Source organism: Etheostoma cragini, chromosome 22 (genome assembly GCF_013103735.1).
Source record: "Etheostoma cragini isolate CJK2018 chromosome 22, CSU_Ecrag_1.0, whole genome shotgun sequence".
NCBI classification, from domain to species: Eukaryota; Metazoa; Chordata; class Actinopteri; order Perciformes; family Percidae; genus Etheostoma; species Etheostoma cragini.
Window position 1 is genome coordinate 15,730,207 of NC_048428.1, and position 22,425 is coordinate 15,752,631.

The 22,425-nt window shown below is 41.7% G+C and overlaps 1 protein-coding gene and 1 long non-coding RNA gene across 2 annotated transcripts in view; both read left to right on the forward strand.

The window, feature by feature from the left end:
* Window positions 1-22,425, forward strand: part of plxdc2 (plexin domain containing 2) — an 81,311-nt gene that overhangs the window by 1,442 nt on the left and 57,444 nt on the right. The window lies entirely within an intron of this gene.
* LOC117937819 lies at window positions 1,520-21,428 on the forward strand. Its single transcript, XR_004655260.1, has 2 exons — window positions 1,520-1,672; window positions 21,388-21,428. It is a non-coding gene; the product is annotated as an uncharacterized LOC117937819 (long non-coding RNA).

The window sequence follows — 22,425 nt, forward strand, 5'->3', positions numbered from 1 at the left end:
AGAGAAATGTTCGGCTGCTGACAGTGACTGTAAATTAATCCCGTGTGTGAGTGCAGACCACAGAGTTACTGGAATGTATGGCTCTGTTTGGGAAAGATGCTATCGGCCGTGTGTGACCGTTCACACACACTTTTTAGTTTCACACAGGCGTACTCGGTCTTATTTATGAATTCAATCAATCTGCTGAGCTGCTTCTGCACTCTGGCTCATTTCACATCAGTGCTTCAGTAGAAAACAACGGCTTGTGTGTGTTTCATGTGGGATAACTATCAGAATGAAGCTTGTCAAAGGTTGCAAATTGAAGGAGACTCCCAAACATTCATAAACAAAATGGGATTTTTCTTCTCAGAGCGCTTCATCCCTCCATTTCCTGCTCAAGCCGGACACATTTAGTATGTAGGACAGTATTTTTAGACATCACGGCATCCCTCGTTGTGAACTGACCTCGGCTCAGCTGTAAGGAGCAGCCCATGTCCTTCCTTAGCTAGGCTTTTATTTATAGAGCGCAGGTGTACTCCTCTGCTCTATGGAAGTAAAAATAATAAAGCACCATTAACTACCAGAACAGACTTGTAGAAAGTGTCTCAGCAGCTCCAGAAGAGCCTGACATGTGGAAGACTGGTTGCAGTTGCATTTATTAGTTAGATAAGCTATGAAGCACATCTGGGTGAAATTACACAACATCCTGTGAGCTCTGTGCATCGTTTTTTAGTCTGTGGCTCTGCGATATTCACTCAGTGATCCACTTGCCAGTGACACACTAAAAAAATTAGGGCTGATTTGGGGGTTAATTTCCACTCTGGTGCTTCTCTCGGAGTGGAAAAATAGATGTTCCACAAGAGTCTGGATTGTGTCTGCATGAGCGATAGAAGAATGAAGAGGGAGAGCGTGAGAGAGAAAGTCTGGCCTCATATAATGATGCGGTCTGATTTAAAGCCTGCGCTGAGGGCTGCTAATGTGCTAAGATTGTGGTTGTGTGTGGAATTGCATTTGGATGCTCAGAGTTGTGTTTCTTTGGTTGGTAGAGGGTTAATCAGCTCACAGGCAGCGATATGGACGTCTTTAGCTCCCTCATCCATCATACTGCCAGCAGCCACCTCTGCAATCATACTCACATAGGAGTGTGAGCTGCAGAGAAACATGCAGACTGGCTCTGAAGTTTGACTTTCAGGACAATGGCTCCTATAGCTGGTACTATTTTGGATCCAGTTCCACGTCAGCTGTAATACCTGGATGTCTTAAACTTCCAGACCAAAAAATCTCTTATCCAATCTTTCATTCTCAATATCTCTTTATTAGATTGAATCTGACTCAACAGGTGTTCATAAAGGAGCTGATGGCAGACAGTATACAAACGCGTGCTAATGCCTAGTTCACTCTGCTGTACTTCTCAAGTCGTCAGATCCCTTTGCTGTGGCCATGGCCAACTGTCACTTTGCTCGTTTGAAAGCCATGATGTCTTTCTCTCATGGGTGGACCAAATTCTCTGGGCGAGCAAAGCAGAGCTTGCCCCCTTATGACTTCATAAGGGGCAAGATTCCAGATTGGCCCATCTGAGCTTTCATTTTCTCAAAGGCAGAGCAGGATACCTAGGGCTTGGTTTGCACCTATCGCTATTTCTAGCCACTGGGGGCCATAGGCAGCCTGGGGGAATGCACAATAATGTTAAAAAGTGAACTTTTCAGGCCATGGGACATTTAAGAATGACACATGCTCGGCCACAGACGCTTTGTGTTCTTTAGGACAGGGTACTGAATTTGAGAGATCACATGAGGCTTGTGTCATGTGGACTTGCCAACAGTTTTGTTGTCAATGATTCCAATTCCTTGTGTGGGCGACAGAAACTAAGCAGCATAGCTTTAACCTGAACCCAACAACTTATCTCTGCTAAGTCTAACTGTAATTTAACCCCAACATCAGAGGGTCTGTTGGAACGGTTGCAGAAGGATAACTGAGTCAAGACAGGGTTAATAAACATCACAGAGCAGTGAAAAAATATATGGTGAAAGCCCTCCACCCTGTCCACAAAGTAAAATCCTAGTGGTTTAGGTACAATACTGTACATCTACAGTCTTTATTTTATATTTTAAGCGATACCTTAATTGCCCACCAAACAAACAAACTAAAACGATCAACCGAGGGATTTACAAGGATTAAGATTTGATATTAAACCGCATCCCTTTTCATGACAAATGCTGCCATGTTGCTCTCTTCTCTTTTGTGATGCTGAAGGAATGATTCCCAACACAGACTGTCATAGAACAAAATGGGAGGTCTGGCTCAGTCTACTTTGGTAGAGAGATTGTAAGCCTTCTTGGAATCTGCCCTCCCTCCCCCCATCTCTACCTCTTTCTGACATTGCACATTTTAGAACAGACAGAATGAGCCAGCCTCTTTATTGGCTCCTGAATGACCTGCTGAAAGGATCTGCCATGAATGGATGACGGGGGTGGGGTGGTATGAGAAACAAGGAGGGGCGGCGGCGGCGGCGGCGGCTAGGGTTTATGTGCTGCCCTGTATGCAGCCACAGTGGGCCATGCCATACATCGCAGAAACAGGGAGGCCGGGAGGCAGGGTCGTCCCCCCCGACCAGCATGGAACAGCAGCACCAGACTCCTGCATTAGTCACGCCTGGCCCTCGACTCTGAGCTCCCTGCCCCTTTTACTCCGGGAAGAAACTCAGACTGATGGCTTGAGAGGGCCGGAGCGGCACCCGGAGTTCAATAGGCTCAGAGACAAAGAGCAAAGAGGCCACTAGTAAATGAAACCCAGTGCAGTTAAGCTCCTCTTTAGATTTTTCTCATTGTCTTTCATGTGGCTCAAAAGCTCCTTCACTTCCAATTGTTGCTGAACAATTTGGGGGGGAAATCGAAGTGCGATTTTTCTGCCAGATGTTGCAATTACGACTCGATTTGCAATTGTTGTTTTTTAGCTACATGATTCACCTTCTATGATCATGTAAGGTAATTTAAAAAAATCCACAGCAAATAATAATAATCTCTTTTAATAAACTGTGATATGTAATAGGGCTGTGCAATTAATTGAATTTCGGTGTCGGTTTCGATTTCGGCTCCCAACGATTATCAAATAGTACAACCGAGTAAAAACGATTATTTTGCCATGTTCTGTTTTGTAATTTCCTCGTGTGTTCTGAATGGCGCGCGCACACACACGTCATGCGCACATCCGCCCCTCCCGAAGCCAAACGCTTTCAGCCTACGCTGTCAGGGAGGCAGGTCGCGTGCATGTTACCCGCTGGAATTTAAAAACTCAGCGAGAGTAAAGATGGCAGAAGGAGGGCAGCCACAGCAGCGTTTGGTAAGCAAAAAAGGCAAAACCAACTCCATTGTCTGAAAACAGTTTGGCTTCGAGGAATCCGACCACGAGGAGAAACATGCTACGTGCAAGATTTGCTACATGGTAGTGGCTGCAAGTAAAGGGAACACCTCGGCTTTCAAAACTGGCAAGAGAATACCTCTGCATTCCAGCTCCAAGTTCCTCTTCAGAGAGGGTCTTTTTAGTACAAGTGGAAACATTGTCACCTGCTTGCGTTCATCTCTTAAACCACATAATGTTAACAGATTGGTGTTTCTGGCTAGAAACATTTAAGACATTATTTTAGCAACCCTACTAACATGGTGACTTAAATAATTTTGTTGTCTTTAGTTAACTTATTTGCTGTTAATGCTGGGTCCTGATGATGGGCCAGCCTTTTATATTCGTGGATTGAGATGCTGGAATTTGTTTATATTTTGCCAAAATGTTGCCTACTTGTTTTAAAGAGATTGTGGAAGTAAATACAGGGAATAAATACTTTTATACTTTGATTTGAAATTTATATTTATATTAATAGTTCAAAAAGTACAATAAATGTTCAATGTTTTAAGAATTGTTGAAAGGTGTATTTTTATTAAATGCAACACGTTTCCAAAGTCATGTGAAATAATCGTGTTACATAATCGTGATTTCAATATTGACCAAAATAATCGTGATAATGATTTTTCCCAAAATCGAGCAGCCCTAATATGTAACATTGTTCCAGCGTTCATCTTATGACAAAACAGTAAACATAAGAATGGAAAGAGGAATCCAAATTGTTAAATCAAATGTTACACCAAACATTTAACTAAATAATTTTGCAGCCTTCACGATAAGCTTATCGCATTATTTCAAATGGCGATTTCAATTTGAAAACAATTAATCGTTCAGGCCCGCCAGATTCATTAGTAACCGCTCCCCTGCCATTTTCTACTCGCAGAATTATGGATCCTGTCCGTCAAGCAAGTTTAAAAAGGTCAGAGGCAGGAGCAGCGGCCTCATTACAAAGTGTTACAGATCTGAACGTCAGTGGTTCAGTTAGAGATGACAACCGTTTTCCATTCACGATAAACATCCCTTCTCCACAGATGATTGCAAAGCTGCCAGTAGATCACAGCGTCGTCCGCAGCCGGGCTGTTATCTGCTCCTCCTCCTGACTCCGCTGAGGGATGCTGCCATATAAGAGATGCTAGATCATCAGCTGAAGGGGGAAATGAGTGAAATTGTTTTTTATTTAGGAAGGAGGAGTTGGTTTTTCTTTTGGCGGGGGGGGTTAGGGGATAACGAGGAGAGAGGAGGAGGCTCAGAAAACAGGCAATTCCCCCTCGTTACTGAGCAGCCTCACAGCACAACAGAACAGAATTACAGCTGCATAATACAAATATTACTCTCTAAAGTATAGTGAGTAATGATTTGCAGCATAACTTATTATATTAGGTTAAATGATTGGTAGGAAGGTTAAAGAAAAATCTTTCCCTTGGATGCTCTAACACGGTTTTACGTTGTGGAGATCAGGACTAATTTTGTGACAAAGTGTTGGTGAGGGAGTTTGTATATAGTATCTGATTTCTTGTTGCCTGACTCATTTGCACTTGCATCTGTTGGTTGTTTCCTGTTACAGTCAATCAACATATTTAGACCGTATAGCAGTATGTCAAATATATATACTATATTCAAATTTGTGTTTCCTTTCTCTGGTTTTTATTCTAGGAAGTTCTTCTCTTTAGATTAACCTTCTCTGGTTTAACTAGAGTGTAGGTGCACAGGAAATATCAGTGCAATTATCCATAGGAAAATAGATATTTCCTTTTTGTTGTGTCTTGCTTTAATGCTGAGGACCGCTGGATGGTAGAATTATGGGTAAAATGGCTTTACCTAATCTTTTGATTGTCTCATAAGATCACAGCAGGCCTGAGAGGGGTTAAACCCTGGTACCTATAAGCCACACACACACCAGTAAGTGCCTGGTATTTGACGACGGTGACCTATAGTCCACAGTGCTGAATTTTAAGGGTAACATTGCATAAAATGACTGGCTGGCTGGCCTGTATCAGCGGTCCCTGTTGGCTAAAGCCTGTTATCTTGAAGACTTAATGATGTAAAACACAGATGGGATGATTTCATGCTCCATAAACAGCAAACCTGTTGGAGAGGTGTTTTTCGTATCTGATGAAAGAGCGACTAAGATAGAAATGACAGGTGTTACAGGACAACTATCAATGTGTCCTTTCAAGTGATCAAAGATAATAGGGATTTAGATTTTTATTTACCTCTGTGTGGGTGTTTCAACACATAAACCCTTTCAGGTGCCCATACTGTAGCTGCGCATCACAACACAAACCAGCTTATGCAAATGTAAAAATGACACCGTGCCGGTCTCCTTTCCACGCGGCGCCTGCACCGAAATGATAAGAAAAAAACAAAGATTTGATGCTCTCGCTGACGAAGGTAGAAGGAGCAGCTCTCCAAAGGGGAACAAAGTGTTACATGCAGGGCTGTCATGAAGGAGAGGAGAGAGCGTGGTGTTTCAGGCCGTCCATTCATGCTGAAAGAAGATAAGTTGCCGGAGGTGCCTGTGTCACCCCACCCTGAAGCAGGCTTCATATCCTGAGCCCAGCAGGAGCGCTGGCTTGGCTTTGTCCCACAATAGCAAGTGTCACTAACATGGTTTACAGCATGCTGCTACATGCCTTTGCCTACATGTGCAACTGTGTGTGAAAGTTTCAGTCAGTTCCCATGAACTTTTTTCACTGTTGTTTTCTGGCTGAACTCCTACATTTTTAAATTCAGACATTCAGTGAGTGAGTTGAATGAAGGCAGGATCAGTTTTTTTGTTGTTAGGGCTGAGTTTCAAACCTCAGTACTTTTTGAGTCCAGACTGACATTTGGCACTGAAGGTTTGTTTGGATTCTTGGTCTTGTTTAGTTATTATCTAGTCAGATAAAAGGTCTGGTGGAAACACTTGAGAAGTTTGTTTTATTTTGTTAAAAGTAACTATGGCTTTTGCAGGGTTTCTTGCAAATTGAGTTATTGTTTTGGCATCTATGCCAGTATTTCATTCCATTTCGCAATGTTAATTTGACCATTCACTAACCCCTCCTGGTTTAGGAACCATAAGCTTTGGATTCACATGCTGAAGCTATGCACATGGGTGTGTAGTTAGAGAGATACTTTGTACAAGAGTTTGAAGGGTGGTGTCTTTGTTTTAGCCTTTTCAAAACCAAGAAACACATAATCAAAAGTGTAAGGGATGATTTAAACAGTGTGACTGTCAACTCTAAAATCAGTCAACTGTGAAAAATGGTCAACTGTGACATTTTGAGCTGGACCTTCCCCTAGTTGCTGTGACTGATTTCCCTATGTTGTTTAAGGTGGATTGAGTCAGCAAAATGCCAACCACCTTCATTTAATTCATCAAGTGCAACTACTTTTAACCACAGATTAATCTGTTTTTGTGGTCATTTTAGCATATTAAAAGCATGCTCACTCAAAAACCCATCAATGACAGTTTTATGACATGCAGTCGTTTCCATGATTAGCCTGCTAATGCTGCACACTCTTGAGTTTGTACAAACGATGTTTTGAGCTGTGCCAAGTAACCCCTGGCAGACATGAATGCGTTTTCCTTTCCTTGCTTCCTTTGTTAACTATGCCCAGAAAATGTCTCCACATCCCCTGTTCAGAAGATTCTCGTTCCCTACCAAACTCATCCTGACAAAGGATAAGCGACTGCTCCTCAAAGTGCAAGACTTCAAATCACATCAAATGCATTGGTCACAATCACAATCATACATGCAATGTGCAGTGAAATTCATTGTGTACCTGTTCCATCTCAATAAAAAAAAGTAACATATACTGTACAACACGAGAAAATGAGGTGAGCGGTCAGCCCCAGTTCTCATTGAGCAGCCTGAGGGAAGAAGCTTCTTCTTGAAGGGTGAGTAACAGTGATCCAGGGTTCTCTCGCCTCTGGTGGGGCATGCGATGTGCTGAGAACGGTCACGTCTTACTTGCTTCAGGTTAGCACTGTTTAAATCCCTGGCTACTATGATAGCTGCTTCCCAATGTTCAGCATGGTGGATAACGAGAGCCTCATGTAGTTCAGACAGAGCCTTGTCAGTGTTTGCATGTGGCAACATACTCCACCTCCACTTTGACAAAGATATACAGCCACAAGTGTGTTTCTGCGTGAGAAGGCAGAGAATAGAGCTGTGACTTTGACTCTATCAAAGTTGATTTCTGTTTGCCACCTCACATGTATAATTATTATGGACAGAACAAATCTTCAGGATGGATAAACTGGTTATGGTGCTGATGTGTGCCTTTCTAATATACTTGGAGGGACTTTTTAGTACATTGATGAGGATGTTTTGTAGTACTAAATGCTGCAGAAATTGACTCTGATATTGGCTGTTCAGCCTTAGGGAATTACAGTTGGTCATCTGTTGGAAAGAGAACGGTAAACATTGTTCTGCGACTAGTTTTGGCTAAGTCACTCCTCAATGGAGTCATGAAGACTTGTTATACATCTGGAAGGCTTCCTGTGTGGCTTTACTGTTCATCAATTGACCCTTCAGGAATCAGGATTGCCAGGATTTAAATTTTATTGCAGCATGCAGTTTTCTAGACAAATTTGTTCCAGGGCCTCCAGCTGTCCACCTCCTAACTGGGTGCTTAGCTCATCCTAAGAAGCTGTAAACAGGAGACAAGTTGGCAGCTCGTTCTAAAGGGGAGTTTCTTACACCACTTTTTCCTCTCTGTCCCGTTTACCGCTTCTTCTTTTTCTTCTTCTGAATTGAGCAAACATGCTTGATTAAACCAAAATGAGCAAAACTGAAAAAAATAATGAGATTTAGTTTGTGCCAGGTGTTTGGGTTTCTGTCTCCTCGCCAATGCTTACCAGCTGAGAGTTTCTCCCACAGCTCAGCACAGAGCCAGGAACAAAGGCTTGCTTTGAGTCTTTGTGGTGAGGAATTGTAAGGTGTAACAGGGGCCTTTGTATGAATCTACAGGAGAAAGGGAAAGTGGGAAACTCTGTCCAGGTAACTAGAAACTCTCAGGTCTTGATCCAGTGGTATGTCCTGTACTGACTGTGGGAGTTAATTGTGTCTTCTAGTACAGTCTAGCAAGAACAACCCGCTATCAAGGGAGGTTGTGAAGTGTACACATGTTATGATTGAAAAGGCCACAACACATCAATTTAATAGGCTCAACAGCACAGTCTGTGCTTTAGCTTTGTGAGCAGTACATTGGCTGGTCTGCAAGCCAAGGCCTGACTGTGTGTGGCATCTCTATTAAATACAGGTATTTTTTTTTTTTTAACTGAATGTTTCTGTTAGTGCATGGAAAATGTAGCATTTTTCTTGCCCTTCCTGTCCTTTTGTCTTTGATAAACAAAGTGTGAGAAGCAGAAAGTGGTTGCACTTACAGCTAGGTATCAACCATGTTTTCCTCCTCGCCCAAAGAGGGAGGCTCTCAATTATTTCTGTCCTTAAGGCTGAAGGGTCTTTTGTCTAGTCTCGAATGTGCAGTATTAGCTCACTGAGTGTCACTTAGAATGAACGCTCTTCAGATGTGGCCCTATCTTGCTGAAGCACTCTGTAGAACTGCTGAGCTGCTCTGTGTTAGAAATGTATTACACTCTATTCCTATCAGCAAGGTGTTAAATTACATCCATTTTTGGTAGCTAATGATGTCCTGCCAAAAGAATGGGAAATATGGTGTTTGTTATGGAGAGTATTCTTGGTGTTTGTGACAAAGGGGTTAATGCGAGAGCTGTGTTGTCAGGTCGGGTATGGAGCCCTAACCTCATAAAGTGATAATTGACTCACTTGTCTCCCATGCCCTAGAGTGCTTTAATTAGATGGCAGGTACCTTTGTGTGAGCAGTTTAATTATGACTATGTTATTCATACCATTTCACAAAGGTAATAACTGTGCCCTTCCCTCAAACAGGTGGAGTGGTAGTAAATGTCAACATACAATGTAAAACCATGAAATCGGTATGAGATGGGATATGTAGCTGATAGATGTCATAGAAGTATGATGGCCCTGAGGTGTACAACTTAACAGAATTGGAGAACAGAATTTATTTAAGTCATAAATAAAGAGTTGTGGTGATGCACATTCACACCTGTGATCTACTAAATTTTCCCTGTTTTGTTTTTGGCCTGATAAAATGAAAGATCTGTTTCCTAGCACGTTTTGAATGGTGGTCAAAAATGAAAAGCCAATCTCCAGACAACCGTCAAACCAACGATATATGTCCTGAAAATCCTATCTGTCAACGAGCAGCCAGAATTGAAAATGAGAGGTGACAATATGAATATTAATGATTTTTTTTAAATGTCCTTTTCTTGCCACAAATCTGCTCCAAATGGCTGGCAGAAGTGCTGGTTTTCTTTTGAAGGTGGGCACTTCAGTAATCTATGATTTCCTCGCTGCTACAAAGCAATTTAGGCTGTTTGTGACTTAACCCAATTTTTTAAATGTCATTCAAAGTCCCATAGCCTTTTTCTGATAATAGGAGCTTTAAAATAAATATCATTCTGCCAGTTGTTCTGGTCAGAACCAACCTGGATGTTCACTCGTTTTAGAGATGATTTGTGATTTTGGATGCTTATTACCTGCGTTGTAAAGGGACAGGTAGATAGCTGAATGCCTTGAATCATTGTTTGTGGGCTATTCAGAATGAGTTACTCCAGTCAAGAGCACCATGGAAGTTAAAGTCTGCGGAGTTACACAAGTCGCTTTGTACCTGGACATAATCAGGATTTCCTTCAGCTCATCCCTGGTTTTCTGTTAATGTTCCTGTGTCACATGTGATTAGCCATCAAGGTAATATGATGGGTTGCCTGCCTCCTGCTCTGCTACAGAGTGACCCTGAGCGGCCGACTGAGGATTTGTTTTTAATAAGCTGGAGGTCACAGTTGTCTGCAGCTGAGATCAGATGCCAATCAATACTTCTTGGAGTACCTGATGGTGGAGAAATGCATTATGAACATTGACACATCCTGTACTGTACGCCTTATTCTACAGTATGCTTTATCCTGTTACTTCTATCTGTACTTCTTCAATTCCCCTCACACCCACTTTCTTATTCTCATTCTTCTTTCTGCCCCGGTTTTCTTTTAAAATGTGAGCTCTGTAAAAGATGAACAGTGTGTGGATTTCTACCGCCGGCTGTGCGGACTGATGAAGAGCCTAGAAGTCAATACCTGGCTGATAACATTGAGTTTGCACCAGTGTGAAAGAAGATGTGAATATTTTTGTGCGAAAATCCCACAAAGTCACCATTCCACCAGTGTGCATGTCAAAAACATATTTAAAATATTCAATTTAAAGTAACATTTGAGAAGACTTCACCAGAAAGCCAATGCCATTTTTGCTTAATAAAGAAACAAAACACTAATGATGAACCAAATATCAAAATTGTTGCTGACTACTTTTTCCGTCAATTGACTAATGATGATTTATGGGTTAATTTTTTCAGTTCTACTCCCACTGTCTAAAATATCATTGTATGCTTTGACATGGCAGTGGTCAAGCAAAGGAAAAGCAACCCCAGGAGGTGATTGTCCACATAATTTTGGCGATATAGTGGAGCGTAATATAATAATATCCACTATATTTTCATGCATATTGTGAGGGCTTAGTGGGAAAGCTTTCCTTAAATATAAATGAGTCAGAGAGTGGATTAACAGAGTGAGACAGGTCAGGCGTTCGGTATAATAGCATGTCCCTCATCTCGACCTTTGACATTTCTCTTGCAGCAAGAAGAGACCGCAATCTGATTCCCTGACTCAACAGCTGAATTCATCTGTCTGGACATGAGGGAGGCAAACACATTAACACTGTGGTGTCGCCAAATAAAGCACTCGCCAATAGACCTCAGACAAATACCCCTAAGAGTAGGCAAATGTAAACACGGGCATGCAGACACTGGGAACGGTTTGTAATCAGTGAGCAAATACAGGATTGAATGGGCATGCACACCTTCAACCTTATAGTTCAGATGAGTTGACATTTACACCGCGGTAAAGCTTCAATAAAGACTTTCAGTCAGGGATGGAAAAGCAGTACCACATGAGACAATTTGGAAATTTTAAAAGGAAAACTAAATGCACTTTAGAATGAGCCATTTTAATACTTTAAATATGTCCATGTAATTACATGAACTCAAAAAGTTGATTGGACAGTTTAAAACCTTCAATGTATTGTAAGTGTCTTACAGAAAAATAAAAAGCAAGTTATTAACATTTATGCTGAATGTGTTCTTCTGCAACATTTGATCAACGTATTGTTTGGCAGTTTCAGCAAGATGTCTCCTTTTTTCATCTTGGCATTTGCAGGGACACACATTGAGAAGATGCAATAAATCTTTGTTTACAGCAGAATGCCACTGACAGAAGAAAAGCTTTGGGGGGCGTTTAGGGTTGTTACGGTCAGTGGAGCCTCATAAAGTTTGTCATTTTTCAGAAAAAACACTCACTTTCTTTCTCTGCTTATGTTTGGACTCTTCAACCACAGCAACTTCAAAGTGTATATCAGTTGCACAGTGAGATTTGTGAGAAAACCTAATACATAAAAGTTCATGTCCAGCTTTATTAGAGGCGATACAATAGACAATATGATAAGTAAATACTTTACCCCCCGCCCTCTTTAAGTGCATCATTAAAGTCATAAGATCCATTTTAGATCTAAAAATATTGATTACAGCTGCTTTAAGAAGTGTTTTGAATTGTGTGCAGGGATTGGTTTAGATTGTTATTTAGCTTATTTCAATAGTCTTCAAAAAACCCTCTGACTCCCACAAGCTTAAAGTGTGCCAAGCCAATATTTTTGCATTAATGCTGACATAATCCACATGGTGAACATCAGTTCATCAGTTCAGCTGGCAATGGTCTGATGGTCGGCTCCATATTGGTTTCAGTTCCAAGTTAAAGCTCAGAGACAAATCTCTTATCAAGGCGGCAGTTTTCCCACTTTCATTTTGAAATAAGCAAAAATCTATGTACAAAACATAAAGATCGTCATGACACAGAGATGAAAATGATTTCATCCATTTTTGTGGCTTTGGAGGTCACGTTGAGTTTGGATGCTTTCATGATGATCGTGCATGCTGCAGCCCCTCAGGTCGTATCTTAGTCTAACACACAGTACATGCTGGCAGGTAAATCACTTCCCCCGGCCCGGGTGACATGTGGATTAAGGTGCATCACCCGGGGGGGTTTGGCGTCCTGTGTCAGATTTGCGGTGACAGCCCACTGCCAAGACATGACAGGCGACACATCTGGCTTGATATGAGGCTACAATCGTGTTGTCAGGAAGGTAATTAGAGGCCCCTGCTTCCTTGACTCCTCGACTGTCCTGGTGGGTGCCCATGCTGAAGTGGATTGTGGTGTGATTGATGGTGATAATTTGACCCTGTCTGTCAGGACATCTCTCTTTATGGAGCGACACCACCATGAGGACCTGATTGTCTTGGTGGTCGCAGGCTATCTGCTCAAATTGTAGATGTACTTAATCTGTCAAATGGCATGTGTACTAGTTTAAATGTTGAGGTTTATTATAATAATATCCTGGAATATTCAATAGCTTTGAGGTGAGATTTTCTGGAATTTGTTTGATGTAATTAACAGCATGTTTTGCACTTTCTGGTTGATGAGCTTCCTCCTCTCAGCTGTTTCAGTTTTCTGCTCAGTGAAATTCTGGGCAATCACAGGGAGAGAGCAATGGGAATAACATGTGGGACTGCACATCTGTCTAAAAGTGAAAAAGCAGGTCTGGCCTTGTAAAGAGGACAATGAACAGAGAAGGAGATGGAAAAAAGTTGGAGAGGGCTGGCAGTGGAGGAACTACACTTACGTCTGAACACATGGACTCCAGGGCTCGAACAGCTGGAGCAAGACCAGCTTTCTTTCAGCTACCATGCAGATTCCCAACCTTGAATTCCGCTGCAAGAGTTGATTTTTCATGAAAGCACAGATACTTAGCAAAGCAACTTCTGACAAATAAAAGTTTAATGGTTGCGTCTTTGAAAAGGTCATCTAAAGGGAGCAGATAGACTCTAACTGTTTCATTACAGGGAGTGTGGGGTGTGTTAGAAGAGGCCAAAGTTCCGACTGGAGCTTCCTATCATGAGCTTGTTAGCAGAGCAAACCTTTTCTCATTCGTCAGCAATATTCCCGCACCTACTTGACTTAAAAGCGATTTTGCCTTCTCTCTCTCTTTCTCTCTCTAGCATTAACACTCCTGCGCGCTGTCATTAATGAACTAAAGCACTCGAGACACACACATTCCAACACATGTAAACAGAGCCCACTCCCCCACCCTCCTCTTCTGTCATGAAAAGCTGAGGTTTAAAAAAAATAAAAAATTGTACAGATGACTTGTTTCTCCCAGCTTTTATTTTTCCACTACTCCCCTTTTCCTCTCCTGCAGATGTGAAGGCACTGAACATCCCGGCCTTTCTGCAGCTCTTGGCAGCTTCCGATGGGTTGGCCAGAAATGCATTTGTTTATTTTTATTGAATAGCACAGAGAATGTAGGTGTTTCATTATAAATAAAGGTTTTTGAAAGGGTGGCATCATGCCTGCATTAAGGTTGCACTGGGAGAAAGGAAAATATCTGCCCGGGGAAAACTATCATCTGCCCTGCTTGAGTGTCACTGAGCCAGACAGAGTTCCCTTACAGCTCTAAAACTGCTGCTCTGACCTGGGAAAAGGAAATGTTTTTTTTCTTTATGTGCTATCAGGATCTCACACAGTTTTTCTATTGTGGCTCAAAAGGATTGAATATGCTAAATAATTGGGGCCAATTGCGTTGATGGCAATATCAGTCGGTCCAGCACTTTGTTCCAGACTGATACAGTATATATCTCAACAACTATTTGATAGATTACCCCTGATTTTTGTACAAACAATCATGGTCCCCAGAGGAGGAATCCCACTGATTTAGGTGATCTCCTAACTTTTGCCCTAGAACCACATTTACAGTTCTTTCATGGAAATGTCTGACCTTGCTTAAATTGTGTTGATGTTTTAAATGTTTTAACATTTAGGGAATGACTGTTGGTATGTGCTAGTTCTAAAACACATTTTGACAAGAAAAACTGGTGGAAGAAATGTGTAAATTATTTGACTTATAGTAATCACTCAAGTGCAAACGCCTCTGGGTTATGTGTTATTATCAATACTGTTTAAAATGATTGCCGTTTTTGGGATAAGTGGAAATCATTTAAGATTTGTGAGAAAGCACTCACTATAGAATTCAAACTCATTTTTTGCATCATCTCTTTAATGGAAATGGTATTCTCTTTCATGCTTAATTGTGCTTAAATGTGTTGACAGTGCAGAAGATTTTAAATTATGAGGATGTGAAGATCTCCAGTTTGTCAGCCAATTACCTTGAAAGGACAGATGATAATAATACATTACAAAAGTCTGTTGCACTGTGTTCATTTTATTACATTTATGAATGAGGGAAATGTCAATGTATTTTTGCAACATGTCCAGTATTTGTGCCAGTGTACATCAGTCTGGATTAAAGATAATTAGTGGGAAATAACTTATACCCACTCTTCCTCAATGGAAGCTGTTCGTACAGATGAGAGGAGACAAAGAGCAGATCATCTGAATATATTTCAGTGCAAGGACAAGCCTGTTAGTCAAGGTCCTAGAGCTGTCTCCCAACGTGTTTCTGCATGTTTGTGTCTGAAATGCTGACCCAGTTCCCCAGCTGACAGGGTCATAAACACAGCAACACACGACTGTACTGTCTTTATGGACTGTTAAGGAGCCAGGGGTGTCATTATGCAGTTTTACACAGTGCTAGTCATGTGCTGCTGTGGGACAGGTCTATACAAAACCTACCTGGCCTCGTTGTCTGCACTTCTAGAGGCCTGCAGAGAATAGGTTACGGAAGACAAATCACCAAATCTAACTTCTGCGTAGCTACATTCCCACGGTGGGTTTGTTAGACTTTCTTTGCCTCTGCGTTTGATCAAACCTTGTGTAACAGATAAAGCTGCATTTACTGAATCTTTACATTTTATGTTTGAGTTTTACTGCCTTGGAACTGAAATATATTTTGATCGAAGGTTTAAAAAAAACCAACCTTTTTCATATTGGGTTTCAGACCCAGTCAGAGTATGATAGAAAATCAATTAGCTGTCTGCTAAGATATTACTATATTTGGAGAACTAAAGAGACAGTCTTGCTGATCTATTGTCTCCTTGCCAGCCAGTAACGATATGCTAATGCTGTAATTATTTCCCTTGTCAGACAACAAACTTTATCTTCTTTTTCCAAGGACAGAATTATACCTGAGACATTTTAGAAGCAGATGAAGGATTGCTAAAATCACTGCCCAAATGGCCATCATTGTCTCACGCTAATCATTCGCTCCTGACAAATTTCGGCTGCTCACTTCTAAGACTTGCAAATTATTTCAGAAAAGATTAGTTGTAGCAGACATTTATATACCTCTCCATCAGTTACAGTGCTGCATAGTCTCCCTGTGTGTCTAAGTGTAAACCTTAACATTTTACAGGCAATGGTGTAAACCTGTCCCTGTTTTTTTTGCCTGTAAAGCCCCCGGCAGCCTGTCTTCTGTGGTTGAATCCTCAGAGACAGGTGGTGCGAAGTCAAAGCGAAGTGTCTGCTGCAGTTCCTGGTGCTGCAGAGTGGCTCAGCCCAGCGTTCAACCCCCTCAGGGCCGTTCCCTCCCCTGCACAGCTCCCCTCCTTCATTATAATCTAGCATTCACTAAACTGTGACAGGCAACCCCCCCTCCCCCCCCCCCCTTTAAACACCTTGTTGCCTTGTTTATGGTACCTGCTTTTCACTCCTTTTTTGACACATCAGCAGCAAAAAACCTTAAAACAAAATGATGATGATGTATGATGGAAGGAAATGTCTTCACGCCTGTTCCAGTTGGGCCGTCTGCATTTCATCATGCTATAGAAAAAAAGCAGAGTGTTTTAGGAATATCACCGCATGGACATATTCCTGTTTTATTCATGTTTCACCACTTCTTGGTGTGTGTTTGTATGCATTTTCCTTTGAATATGACCTCTGTACAGCAACTGTAGACAAGAGTGGTGGAAAGTAACTAAATACTGTACATTTTGAGAGTATTTTATGTTTATTTCTCTACATTTAAGAGTGGAATATACTTTTTAATAATTTAATTTACGGATTTAGCCAATAGTCATTTTCAAGTTGAAATTTTATATTTAAAAAAAGCATATGACAAGCTAATAATAGATATTATGATTGATTACAATGATTACCAACATTTTGGGCTTGTGGCCCCTTACAGAACAGGGTCTAGTTGGGGCTCTGTGTTACATTTCAGATCCCTGAGAGTTGTTCCTCAGTTCCTCCGAGAGAATTTTCCTTTAATCACAGTTTAAGGCTCAATCGACAAAAACATGATTTATTATTTCACAAATAAATATTTTTTCTCCTTCTTCATATCTCAGTCACAGAAGTTATTTTCCTGCCAAACCAGAACATTATTTGAAATATTTTGAGTCAACTTTTTTTTGATGTTAAGTACTTTAAAGTATCTGAATACCTCTTCCACCCAGAGAGTGTAAAGTGTTGCCACATTCTCATCTCCTTCTTCTGTCTGCTCGGAGAAGCTAGCCAAGGCTCTGTCGGTGCTGTGCGGCCCTAAGTTTGATCAATGAAGCCTGGAGGAGCAGAACATGGGGCCCAGTGCTGATGGCAGGGTGCCCAGAAGCATGGCATGACGTGGGGGGGCTGAGTCACACTTGACACTCCCGAAACAAGGAGATTTTCAAAGGCAGAGTGGGTTTGGGTCTTAGCTTTCCCATGAAATGTCAAGATTCTGCAACTACACTGCAACATTTTTACAGACTGCATGTCATTTGTTGGAGATTTCAACAAGGTTTTTGCTAAGCTAAGATAGTTGGGTCGAGTAGTTGAGTACAGACATGAGAGTGGGATCAATCTTTCAAGAAATTGAGCAAATGTATCTGTCAAAGTGTCAAACTATTTTCTTTATCTGATGCGGGACCTGAAGGTTTACCCAAAAAGTTCTGTAGATTGAACTGTTGTAATTAAATAAACTGCTTCAGTTCACAATTTTGCAGGAACCAATCACAAACTGGCTTATCTACCAGGCGTGTTTAACACGATGACAATGGAGAAGCGACCAAGCAGCTTCTTGTTTACATTCAACATAACGGCGGCCACCGAGCGCAGCAACCCGTTGATGTTGCAGTCGCTTCTACGTCACCCCGCTCATTGGTCGGATTGGATGAAGGACTTTCCAATTGTGTAGAGTCATTTGAACTATGCCTGCTGGTCAAGCCTCTTGCGCGGAGAAAATACAGAGCAGACTCCCCAGACCAACGCTCAATCTCAAATCTATTGAGCTTAGCTTGGTCTGGTGATAGCCAGACTCCGTGTGAATATGAATCTCTAACTGACTCTTGCTCTGACTTGGAACCAAAAAAGCAGTATTAGTTTCTCCGCCTGGGAAAATCAAGAGGGTTTGTAAGTATGGGCGGAGACTGCCGAGGTACATCCATATCTCTGCCTAAATTAGAAAATAGCCAATCGTCCTCCTCCTCCTCCCCTCTTCGTCTTCACCTTCAGAGCAGCAAACTAACCCTCATCCAGACTGACTGCCTTAGAAAAAAAGCAGCAAGGGACAAACAAAAGGAAGACAGAAATTTGGATTTGCATTCAAACCCAGTGTCTCCCAGGCTGTTTGTTAGAGGGCACTGAACTGTCTATTTCTATTAAAGACCATGCTCAGCTTTACAAGACAAATGGTGCCATCAGTCCTGAAGGGTGCAATTATTCCAGTGTCCTCTCCATGAGTCAGAAATATGTTTGGGTTAGATGATCAATATGTCTATCGGAGGGATCAAAAGTGAAACCACAGACAGAAGCATAAACCTGTTGGCTAATTTAACCGTTTATTTAATTTGTTAACACTTTTACCACAAACCTACATGCCACCGTGCCAGCTGAGATGCTATCCGGATAAGTGTTTGAGCCTGAGGTTGAAGAGGCAAGCCCCAGCATGCAACCTCACCTCACCTGGGACCATTAAAGCCTACAGTACCTAAAAAGTTTCTCTACGTGTCCTCACTGAATAGGTGATAAAGTTGTTTATACCGTATCCATGACCAAGCCGTGAGCATTGTTTAGTTCACTTCTGCTTTCCTATAGATTCTGTTTTCCAAATTATTATTTCCATTTTTTCAGTTTTTTGGATGCACTGGCCCCAAACACCCATACATCTGAACAACCAGCACTAAAATCCTAGACCATGCAGCTGCACCACACAGCTGTCCAGACCTACCAATGGGAGCAATAAACCAAAACAAACTGCTCTCTCTTTATTTTAACCCTGGTGACCTTACCAATGAACTCCCCTCACATATTACAACCCAATCTGTCTGCCTCTCTTTCCGACTCTGTATCCGTTGCTTCCAGTAAGAGATATCCTGAGAAGACTGCTGAATTTAATGCGATAGTTACGCATCTTATCTCCAAAACAGCAATTTAAATCACACAGAGGAAATCATCTCTGACATATAGACGCTGCCCCAAGAAATTTAATAGCTGAACTGTTTATTAGATTGTACAAGTCTGCTGAACATATTCTTGCAGTTGCAGGTGTAATGTTAGGTGCCATTACAGTTACTGGGGAAAGGTGCAAGGAGTAAAATAAATGAGAAAATGGATGAATTGCTTTTCAGTTGTCTTGTCAGAAAAGAAACAAAGCATTAGCCCGGAGCTTGGAATATTTTCTCATCATAATTAGACATTTTCACAGAAGTAGGAGGTAAAGAGGCACTATTGTTATTCAGTTGGAAATGCAAATGCAAATATTTGGCAGTGTTTTCTGATTAAATGGAATTTGGAGGGTCTTAAAAAAAATACATATCTATGTACAGTACACAGTCCCCTCTATAATGGGATTTTTTGGAGGGAATCATCCATCTGTTGGGTGACATGCTGCTCTGTAGGTCTCATTCTGCACGGCAAAACTCCCGGCGAAGCGAGCTTTTTGTGTTGTAAACAATGTTTAATATTGATTTCCTGTTAGTGGCTGAAGTCCCCACCGCTGAATGGAAGAGATTTAAGCAATTACAGACTGTGTGTAGCTTGGATGTGGCTCACAGTTTGTCAACAGATAGACAAAATGTGCTAGGTTGGGTTTGGCTGCTATAAGCCTGGGGAATGGTCCTCTCTTTGTCTTTGTCTCTCTCTTTCTGCTCAGTATGTACAGCATAAGACTTTCTGACGTGCTCGTGAGATGTTGGTGCTGTCGATTTTTCGATGTATTCAGTCTTTTAGCTCAGGCTGGTTTGTGGCCACGTACAGCCTCAAGGCACCTACGCCTTCAGGCTGTATGTGGGAGGATATGCGATTTGGCAAGTTTTTGAGGAGTTTGTTGTTTATTTTTCTACATCTTTTCCTGTAGAAGATTACAAATCTGGTTTATATCTATGTTTACATCTGCTCACTGGGAAATGATTCAGATATTGTCGGGAAAACATGTGTAATGCATGTTTTTATTTAAGAGGTTTTATATTACTTACAAGTATCTGACAATACACAATACAATTTACTTGATTATAAGGAATTTCATATGTGGATATGAGGGCTGCTCTTAGTGCTGCAAAACCACACTACATGTTGTTGGTCGAATTTGTTGTGATGGATTAGTACACACACTGTAGAGGAGGAGGAGGAGTCACTGACTAAACATTAGAAAATTCATAACAGCTGAGAAATAAAAAGCAGAGCCTGATTCTTGAAGCTAGCAATATCAAAAAAAGATTCAACTTCAATCGAAAACACATCTTATTTAATGGTACAGTAAACAGACCAGATAGTCGGAAAAGGAACGGTAGCATGCAGTAGGTGTTTAGTTAAGAGAGTCCAGCCAAGTGTGAAGGGGCCAAGGACAATCATGTCTTTGTCTTTGTTGAATAATTGAACCCACAGCAAATATCTGAAAATTACAGTTCATTCAAAACAGCTGGCAAAGGTATTATTAGAGGAAATGTTTGGGCTGTAGAAACATGCAACTATGTACACATTCAGACAAGGATTTCACAAATAAAGTATACAAATAAAGTTGGTTCTGTGGGAAATGGCAGGTCCACTTACAGGACATTGGAGTGTAGTGAGGTTTGGCAGGGTGAAGGGACGAGAGGCTCTGTGATGCTGATGGATTAGCAGGAAGGATGAAGACAGGCCAAGGGCCTCACCTGTAGCCCTTTGCCTACAAAGCCAAGTGGAAAAAAAACACAGTTAATACACTCACACCAGCACTCGGACAATCAATCTCCACCTGCAGGACAAGTCCCACGTAAACACTGAGAACACGCTGCAGACACATGCATACACATCCACAGACACCCTTGGAACGAGCTTGTCAACACTAAAGGGAATCAATCTTCAGTTAAAGCGGCGCTGCCTGGCACAGCTGTGCTGTTGCTTACACGTGGACTCTAAGTTGTGTCTCAGAATTAGATCAATCCCTTTTAGCGTGACAGAAATGTAGAAGTCGCCAATTAGCCTAAAGTGCCCATTCCGGTCAATATGTTTATAGGTCCTATGTCATGCTGCTTTTTGGATCATTGTTATGTAGGCCTTAGTGTGTATACATGTATAATTGCAGCCACTAGAGCCAGTCCCACAATGAGCTTTCCTTAGGATGTCCAATTTCTGCTTCTGTAGCTTTAAATGCTATTGAGGAGGAGATGGGCAGTGCAAGGTGGAGAATGGGGGTGTGGCCTTGACCAAATGCCATGCTTTACTTGTCTGCAAGCCATGATGTCTCTTTCTCATGGGTGGGCCACATTCTCTGGGCGGGCAAAGCAAAGAAACAGGAGTTAACATATCCCCATATGACATCATAAGGGGATGATTCCAGATTGGCCCATCTGAGCTTTCATTTTCTCAAAGGCAATGCAGGATACCCAGGGCTCGGTTTACACCTATCACCATTCATAGCCACTGGGGGACCATAGGCAGGCTGGGGTAATGCAAAAAAAACCTCATAAACCAAGAAAAACCTCATAAAGTGAAATTTTCATGCCATGAGACCTTTGAAATTACTGTAATATAGCCCCGCAAGTGGTTGTTGTAATGGTGTCTGGGTGCAAAGAGTTTTCACATGCTCCACCCACACTTCCCGAGGCTATTTACAGTGGCTTCGTCATTTTGTCGCTGGCATAGCACGGCCTAAGACAATTTTAATTGACTTAAAGAAATGCCAATAAATCAGAGTATGTTTTTCTCTCACCAACCAGTACTAGGGTTACTTTGACATTTAGAAAAACTTTAAAAAGTGAATCTTGTTATTTTTATTGATGAAGTACTGCAGACTTTAATAAGATGGTCATTTAAAAAACTATTCTGACCACAGCAAGTCTGTTACCTGCAATGATGAAGAGACTCTTGGAGTAAACCAAAAGTGTTTGTATTGTCTTGTGTACGTCTTAGATCTTAGGTGTGTAGGTGTTTTTTTTTTAATCTACAAAAGCTCAGCTGAAGAGTGTGTGAACTGGGAGTATATAAGCGAGGCCATTGTTTTAGATTGGGCGTATCAGAATAAAAGTGCAGGCTTTTTGTCTTGTCAGTCCCTCTCTATACTTTAGTACAGATGTGACCATTTCCAATGTTAGGGTCTGTTAGGCAAGCACTAAGCCCAGATGTTGTGTTTTTATGGAGCGATTTAGGTAGAGGGTGAGAGGTGCTGGGCTTTTGTCTGTGCAAAGACGGCTCTGGCTAGCTGGTGACCTGTAAGAGTACAGTAATATTACCACAGGTGATGGTCTGCTCTGGAAGTAGGAGACATAACCTGTTACAGGAGGTCTGGTGTTCAGTGATACATTGCCCGCCAGGCCTGAGCTCTCTCATGGTAGAGTGATCCAAGGCCTCAGGGCTCCCAGGCCGAGCTGCTGTTTCGCAGTTGAGTGGAATAAGAGCCAACAGCAGCACCTCATAGTCCTGCAGTCAATCACTCAATCTCCTGAAATGTGAGACAGACACTGTGCCTGACTGGAATTCTGAATTCCTAAACGCCTGTGTCAAATTTCTCTTTG